This window comes from Ranitomeya variabilis, chromosome 3 (genome assembly GCF_051348905.1).
Source record: "Ranitomeya variabilis isolate aRanVar5 chromosome 3, aRanVar5.hap1, whole genome shotgun sequence".
Taxonomy (NCBI): Eukaryota; Metazoa; Chordata; class Amphibia; order Anura; family Dendrobatidae; genus Ranitomeya; species Ranitomeya variabilis.
In genome coordinates, this window is record NC_135234.1 from 233,624,414 (window position 1) to 233,632,913 (window position 8,500).

General features: G+C 44.1%; 1 long non-coding RNA gene across 1 annotated transcript; it reads left to right on the forward strand.

Annotated features, from left to right (window-relative positions):
• Nucleotides 1–5,369: 5,369 nt before the first annotated feature.
• On the forward strand, nt 5,370–7,352 carry LOC143818104 (uncharacterized). Its single transcript, XR_013224315.1, has 3 exons — nt 5,370–5,884; nt 6,774–6,830; nt 7,232–7,352. It is a non-coding gene; the product is annotated as an uncharacterized LOC143818104 (long non-coding RNA).
• The last annotated feature ends 1,148 nt before the right edge of the window (nt 7,353–8,500 follow it).

The following is an 8,500-nucleotide window of genomic DNA, read 5'->3' on the forward strand; positions in this document are numbered from 1 at the left end:
TTCATTTGGTGCCCTTGCCTAAGTTGCCTTCCTCATCCGAGTTGGTTCCTCTGTTTTTTCAAAATGTGGTTCGCTTGCATGGTATTCCGGAGAATATCGTTTCTGACAGGGGGACCCAGTTCGTGTCTAGATTTTGGCGGGCGTTCTGTGCTAGGATGGGCATTGATTTGTCTTTTTCGTCTGCGTTCCATCCTCAGACTAATGGCCAGACTGAGCGAACTAATCAGACCTTGGAGACTTATTTGAGGTGTTTTGTGTCTGCGGATCAGGATGACTGGGTTGCCTTTTTGCCGTTGGCGGAGTTTGCCCTCAATAATCGGGCTAGTTCTGCCACTTTGGTTTCTCCTTTCTTTTGCAATTCGGGGTTTCATCCTCGTTTTTCTTCCGGTCAGGTGGAGTCTTCGGATTGTCCTGGAGTGGATACTGTGGTGGATAGGTTGCATCGGATTTGGGGACAGGTGGTGGACAATTTGGAGTTGTCCCAGGAGAAGACTCGGCATTTTGCTAACCGCCGTCGTCGTGTTGGTCCTCGTCTTCGTGTTGGGGAATTGGTGTGGTTGTCTTCTCGTTTTGTCCCTATGAGGGTTTCTTCTCCTAAGTTTAAGCCTCGGTTCATCGGCCCGTATAAGATTTTGGAGATTCTTAACCCCGTGTCCTTTCGATTGGACCTCCCAGCATCTTTTTCTATCCATAATGTCTTCCATCGGTCATTATTGCGCAGGTATGAGGTACCGGTTGTGCCTTCCGTTGAGCCTCCCGCTCCGGTGTTGGTTGAGGGTGAATTGGAGTACGTTGTGGAGAAGATCTTGGACTCCCGTGTTTCCAGACGGAAACTTCAGTATCTGGTCAAGTGGAAGGGCTACGGTCAGGAGGATAATTCTTGGGTGACAGCCTCTGATGTTCATGCCTCTGATTTGGTCCGTGCCTTTCATAGGGCTCATCCTGATCGCCCTGGTGGTTCTTGTGAGGGTTCGGTGCCCCCTCCTTGAGGGGGGGGTACTGTTGTGAATTTGGTTTTTGGGCTCCCCCGGTGGTCACTGGTGGTACTGGACTTGTGTGCTTCACTTTCTCTGTTCACCTGTTTCCATCAGGATATGGGAGTATCCTATTTAGCCTTGCTGCTCAGTTATTCTAGTGCCGGCTGTTGTAAATTGGATTTTGGGCTCCCCCGTTGGCCACTGGTGGAATTGAACTTGTGTGCATCATCCCCTCTGTTCACCTGTTCCCATCAGGATGTGGGAGTCGCTATTTAACCTTGCTCCTCTGTCACTTCCATGCCGGTCAACATTGTAATCAGAAGCCTTTCTGTGCATGTTCCTGCTACCAGACAACTTCCAGCTAAGTCGGACTTTTGTCCTTGTTTGTTTTTTGCATTTTGTTCCAGTTCACAGCTGCAGTTTCGTTTCTGTGTCTGGAAGGCTCTTGTGATCTGAAATTGCCACTCTGATGTTATGAGTTAATACTAGAGTCTTAAAGTAATTTCAGGATGGTGTATTGATAGGGTTTTCAGCTGACCATGAAAGTACCCTTTCTGTCTTCCCGCTATCTAGTAAGCGGACCTCGATTTTGCTAAACCTATTTTCATACTACGTTTGTCATTTTCATCTTAAATCACCGCCAATATATGTGGGGGCCTCTGTCTGCCTTTCGGGGAAATTTCTCTAGAGGTGAGCCAGGACTATATTTTCCTCTGCCAGGATTAGTTAGTCCTCCGGCCGGCGCTGGGCGTCTAGGGATAAAACGCAGGCTACGCTACCCGGCTACTGTTAGTTGTGCGGCAGGTTTAGTTCATGGTCAGTTTAAGTTTCCATCCTTCCAAGAGCTAGTTCCTATGTATGCTGGGCTATGTTCTCTTGCCATTGAGAACCATAACAGCCGGCCATCAATGTAACCAGAGCCTTTCTGTTGCATGTTCCTGCTTCTAGACTACTATCAGCTAAGTTGGACTCTTAGTCCTAAGTTTGTTTTGCATTTTTGTTCCAGTTCACAGTTATGTTATTTTTCTGTAGCTGGAAGCTCTTGTGGGCCGAAATTGCCACTCCGGTGTCATGAGTTGACACATGAGTCTTAAAGTAATTTCGGGATGGTATTCTAATAGGGTTTTCAGCTGACCGTGAAGTTCCCTATTGTATCTTCTTGCTATCTAGTAAGCGGACCTCGCTTTGCTGAACCTACCTTCATACTGCGTGTGTCTTTTCCTCTGAACTCACCGTCAATATATGTGGGGGGCTTCTGTCTCCTTTTTGGGGGAATTTCCCTAGAGGTAAGCCAGGTCTGTCTTTTCCTCTATTAGGGTTAGTTAGTCCTCCGGCTGGCGCTAGGCGTCTAGGGATAAAACGTAGGTACGTCACCCGGCCACTGTTAGTTGTGTGGTAGGTTTAGCTCACGGTCAGCTCGAGATTCCATCACCCAAGAGCTAGTCTGTCTTGCCATTGGGAACCATGACAGTCCGGGTGATATTGTAGTGGGATCGTCCAGAGGATTTAAAGGCGTTACAAAGATTCTTGGGTTTCGCTACCTACTACTGTAAATTCATAAAAAACTTTTTGGTAGTATCCAAACCACTGAGAGATCTGACCAAGAAGGGGACAGACTTCTCTAAGTGGTCCAGTCCCGCCAGGGAGGCATTTGACATATTGAAAAGGTGATTCGCTTCTGCACCAATTCTTATTCAGCCTGATGTCTCTCAGCTTTTCATTGTAGAGGTTGATGCATCCGAGGTGGGAGTGGGGTCTGTATTGTCACAGGGTGCGTCTCCTGTTAAATGGCAACAGTGTGTATACTTTTCAAAAAAACTGTCACCAGCTGAGAGAAATTATGATATTGGTAATAGGGAACTCTTAGCAATCAAATGAGCATTTGAGGAGTGGCGTCATTTTTTGGAGGGAGCTGTTCACCCAGTGATAGTTATCGCAGATCATAAAAATCTGGTTTACTTGGAGTCGGCGAAACATCTTACACCACAACAGGCAACATGGGCATTATTCTTTACCAGGTTTAACTTTTTTGTTAATTTTAGGCCGGGGAGCAAAAACATTAAGGCGGATGCCTTATCCCGCTGCTTCCCTGAGGGAGGAGATAAGTGCAAACCGGTACCTATTCTACAAAAAGGGGTAGTGATGGCATTTATATGCTCCAATCTTGAAATAATGGTTGCTGACGCTCAGAGGGACGCCCCTGCTACCTGTCCTCTTGGTAAATTGTCAGGAAGCTATTACCTTCAGAAGCCAGATGTAAACAGTGTACAGAGCCAAACAGCTCAGCTCCATTCCATGTGTAGTAGCCATTGCCAAGTTTTGAAGATCAACTGCTATCCTCTGCAGTACCCTGCAGCAGCCACCACTAAACAATTTATGGAGTTCTGGTCTTTCGCTCCATTAATCGATTACATCCAACCGTGTAGGCTTTTTTTCCCATCGAGATACGTAGTTTTTTGAGAAAACAGGATCCTGCAAAAAAATTTGCAGGATCCTGCAATTTCTCATAGACTTGTATTAGCAACGTATCGCGACGTATGGTCACACGTTTCATCCGTCGTGCACTGGATCCTGTGGAATGTGACGGCCCATCGTTTGGAAAAAAACGTTCAAAGGAACATTTTTTGTCTGCAGTGGAAAAACATGCCAGGACGCCTCCTGCATCATACGTCGTTTCACAGAATGGGAGCCTATGGACACAGGATCCTGCGGTCACTGTGAAACGCAGGAATCCATTGACGGATCCTGTTTTTACATATGACCAGGCCTGGAAGCATTTTCCAACCCGGGGAAAATCTCTCTCTCTCCCTCTCCCTTCCCTACTAAACATAATACTACACCCATAGAAAAACAGGCTATAGAATCCTTACGCACCAACAAATCTATAGTTATAAAACCGGCAGACAAGGGTGGGGCCATAGTAATCATGAATCATCATGATTACATCAAAGAAATAAACAACCAACTAGCTGATACATCCACCTACCAGAAGCTATCACATAACCCCACCCCCAATATTAAGTCCAAAATTAATGGAATTCTTGATAAATATCTCTCCAATAATTGTATAGATCAGAAAACAGCCACCTTTTTAACAAATCCATGTCCAACAATACCGGTTTTTTATGTGCTTCCAAAAGTTCATAAATCCTTGTCAAATCCCCCGGGCCGCCCCATCGTGGCATCAACAAATTCCATCCTCTCTCCCTTGTCCATTTTCTTGGAAAAATGCCTTACCCCATTTGTCAAAAAGACCAAATCATTTGTCCTCGACACGGGTCATTTTATCGGTATAACTAAACGGATCTCCAATCTATCACCACAGTGCCTCTTGACAACTCTGGACGTCAAAAGCCTTTATACGGCGATTAAGCATGATTTAGGCCTAGAGGCTGTGGGCAGCCTCCTACAGACCTCTGACCTAGGTCCACAAGCCCAACAGCTTATATTAGATCTCCTCTCCACTGTCCTCAGAGAGAATTTTTTCCTGTTCGGCGACCAGTTTTTCTTACAAACCTGCGGTACAGCCATGGGGTCCAACATGGCACCAGCATATGCCAACATTTACATGGACACCTTTGAGAAGGATTATATATACAATAACGCCCTGTTTAAGTCACACTCAAAATGTTGGCTCCGGTACATAGATGACGTTTTTTGTCTATGGGACGGACCAACAGACAGCTTTTCTCTCTTCGTATCGCAGATCAACGGGATCAGACCAGAATTACAGTTTACACCTAACTGTGACACCAATAAGATTCCATTCCTGGACACCTTGGTTACTAAGAACAACCAAGGTGGCCTGGATACCGATATTTATATAAAACCTACCGATTCCAACAACCTGCTCTTGTTTTCAAGTTGTCATCCTAAATCTACACGTGAGAGCCTTCCATACTCCCAATTCCGTAGGGTGACCAACATTGTGTCAGACACCAACCTGACGGAGTCCAGACTGGACGACATGATACAAAAATTCAGAGACAGAAATTATCCTGACAGGATTCTCCAAAAAGAAAAAGCAAGGGCCCTTGAGTACCTCCCCTCTAGACCACGATCCCCTAAACAGGAACGAATCCCGTTCATACACACGCACCACCCCACTATGCCTCTGGTCTATAGGACCATTAATAAGCACTGGCCCCTACTAAAGGAAGCCTACCCACAGGTAGCTGCCTTTCAAGCTCCAGCACTAATGTGCAAGCGTAGACCAAGGAACTTTAGGGACAACCTGGTCAAGGCCGATATCGGAAGTTTCATTAAACAACCAAAACAACAATTCCTTGGAACCCAAAGGACAGGTACATTTCCCTGTCTAGGTTGTGCCTGTTGCGCCAACGTGATTAAAGCAAGTGAGTTTACACATCCACACACGGGGAAGAAGTTCAACATCAAGGGATTTTACACCTGTGAAACTAATTTTGTTGTGTACTTGATTAAGTGTCCCTGTGGTCTTATGTACGTGGGGGAAACCATACAACACGTGCGTGACAGAATCTCCAGCCACAAGTCTACCATTAGACTCAAGAAAACCTGGCTTCCACTCCCCCATCATTTTGTCTCAGCCAACCATTCCGTATCTCAACTCCGTTACCAGGTAATAGAAAGAGTGGAACGTCCAAGACGTGGCGGTGATCATATAAAACTTCTCAAGGAACGAGAATCGTTCTGGATCTACACATTACAGACTTTGGCCCCCAAAGGCCTAAATAGGGAATTGGACTTCACCTTTTAGAATAATATGGGCCTAATGTATACTAATCATTTTGTATTTTATTCTTATGTCACTGTATCAAGACTGCCTCTCTAATCATTTTCTACTTCTTCCCACTTTCTTCTTTAGACTTCTTAGGAAGGAAATACAGGGAAACCCTAGGTTTTTCCTCCACAATCTACCACTTTTGGTAAGTTTACCATGACCTTTTTATTTTTTATTATTTTTTATTTTTTATTATTTTTTATTTTTATATTATTTTTTTATTATTATATTATTTTTTATTTTTATTTTTATTTTTATTTTTTACATTTATCTTTTATTTTTTCCTTTATCATTTTTATTTCATTATCATTTTTATTTTATTATCTGATTTTTTCCTTCATAATTTTTTTCTCTTCGTTATTATGTTCTTTTCATCTCATTCATTTTGTTTTATTTGACTTCTGCAGAGTATGCATCCTCTTTTTTTCTCTCCACAATACTTTAGAATATGCATCTATATAGTTTCACACTTATACCGCCCATAGACCCCTTCCCCTTCTCCTTCCCGTCTAACTCACATTCTGCCTTATAGAATACCTCGCCTCTGCTTTTAGTCCTCACGTGACAGGAGAGGTCCCTCATGCATACAAGCTCCCCCTGATCGCTGCTACCCTTTGCCTCCACTCCCCCTGCACGAGCGCTGCTTGGTCCGGTCTCCTTATACACACTGCGCATGCTCCAGGCCCTCTTGCATTATTTGTACGGCCACAGTATCTATCCCGGAACCTGGCAACTACTGCGCATGCGCCGGTCTGACACGCACGCCGCTCTGCAGGTCAGACCTCGCTTTCAATACACAGGGGCCACGCTAACACACCGGACATGACCGCATCTGCGGTGTATTTATAGCGCCAACAGCGGGCATACCAGCCACTGCACCACCAATAAGACGGACACCTTATTCCTGAAGTCTACTGTGAGCTGGTAAAGACGGCGCTTTCATTTTGTTCTATTACCCTTCCTTCCCCCCCCCCCCCCCTTTTTTTTGTTTAGTGTATCATATATTTAACCATGTCCTCTCTGCTTTTCTTTAGTCCTGGGGGACTCTCTTCCTATCTTCCTTTCCTCCTAAACCATTCCTCTTACCAAAGGTCAGTATACCATTTCTGGCATCTTGAACAGTGTTTTCTATATCTATGTGCCCACTTCCAATCCCAGGATTAGATCTCAGCACAACGTCGTCCTTTTGAATAGCCCTTACTTGCAAACCTTGTTTTCAGGGTATATCTATTTCCTTTTTTTATATGCCATGATCTATTGCCCTAGGACATAGATGTGTCCATAGTCAATATACTACAAACTGTGGGTATATATGTATATTTTCATGTGTATATGTATATATGTTTAAAAAAAATTTTTTTGCAGTTTTTTTTGCAGTTATTTCACGCATATTCTGTAGCTGGATGTAGGAAGTTTATTTATTATACTACATGGTCTTCTGTACACATGTATATATGTACAGCACATTTATATGTTGTATTTACTATTGCAGTGAGGTTTGAAAAAGACCGCGCCAGGTCGAAACGTTCCTTATGGTCCGCAACCACTTGTTGTTTCTGTAAATTCACTTGGTGGTGCCTGTACACTTGAATAAAAAACAAAGAAAATTTTCCACATTTCCAAGACTTGAGTGCGGCTACTTTTTGTGTATTTGTCTATTGAAATTCAGGCACGAACACAAACGACGCATCCGTCAAAACACTGGATGCGTTACACACGTTTTTCACTATTTTCCAAACGTACGTCGATCCATCGCAACAACGCATTACGACGCCCGCCAGAAGACGGAGGTGTGAAACAAGCCTTAAAGAGATTACAGGTGGTTGGTGGGAGTCTTGTGAGTCAGACACCCTCCAATGTGATATCGATGATTTATCCTATGGATAGGTCATTTGTATAACAATTATGGACAACACCTTTTCTAATTGGCTTTATCTAAAATGTTGCAAGAAACATCAAGAAAGCCATGCATACCAAATATGCAATTGGATAATTGATTTATGTACAAAACATATTGTTTTAGCATGGATGAACAGTAGCAGAGGAAGATACTCATTAGCTGAGCAAGTTGGAGAAGGGAGGAGCTAGATGGGCACAAGACCTGTGTGCTTCTACACTGCAGACTTGTACGGCTACTTTCACACTTCCGTTGGTACGGGGCCGTCGCAAACCGTTGGCCCGACATACCGATGGACCTGCAGACCATGTCATTTATAGTTTCTGCCTACGGCATGAGTAGCTGACCCCATTTGCCTTGATTTGTCCTGCTGCTTGCTTACTGAACCCGTGTCTGTTTATTCCCTCTTCCCTTTCCGACTCTGTGTTCCCCTTTCGTGTATAGACTCTCTACTTTTTTGACTCGGCTTGGACCCTGACCTGTTGTTTGTCTCTTGTCCTTGGCATATCTGCTCCTGACTGGTACTGACCCATTTGGCTTGTTATTGAGTATGTATTTGCTCATTTCATTTTGTACTGCGCTACAGTCTAATATTTGACCCGCTTGTTTTGACTATTCTGCTGCCACCCGGTAACGGCCTCGCCCTGCATTGCAGTCCTCCCTCCACTCTATTGCCACCTAGTGGAGCTTGCAATTACTTGTATTGCAGCTGCCTGACATCAATATTGTTCTGTATTACATGCACTGCTGCAGCCATTTGTGGATTAAGTGTTATTAGTTAGGCATGTGTTTAATGTTACTTAAAGGGGAAGTTTCAACCTTAGCTGTGGGCCTTCAGCATAAGTAGAATTGGGGAAATAGTAG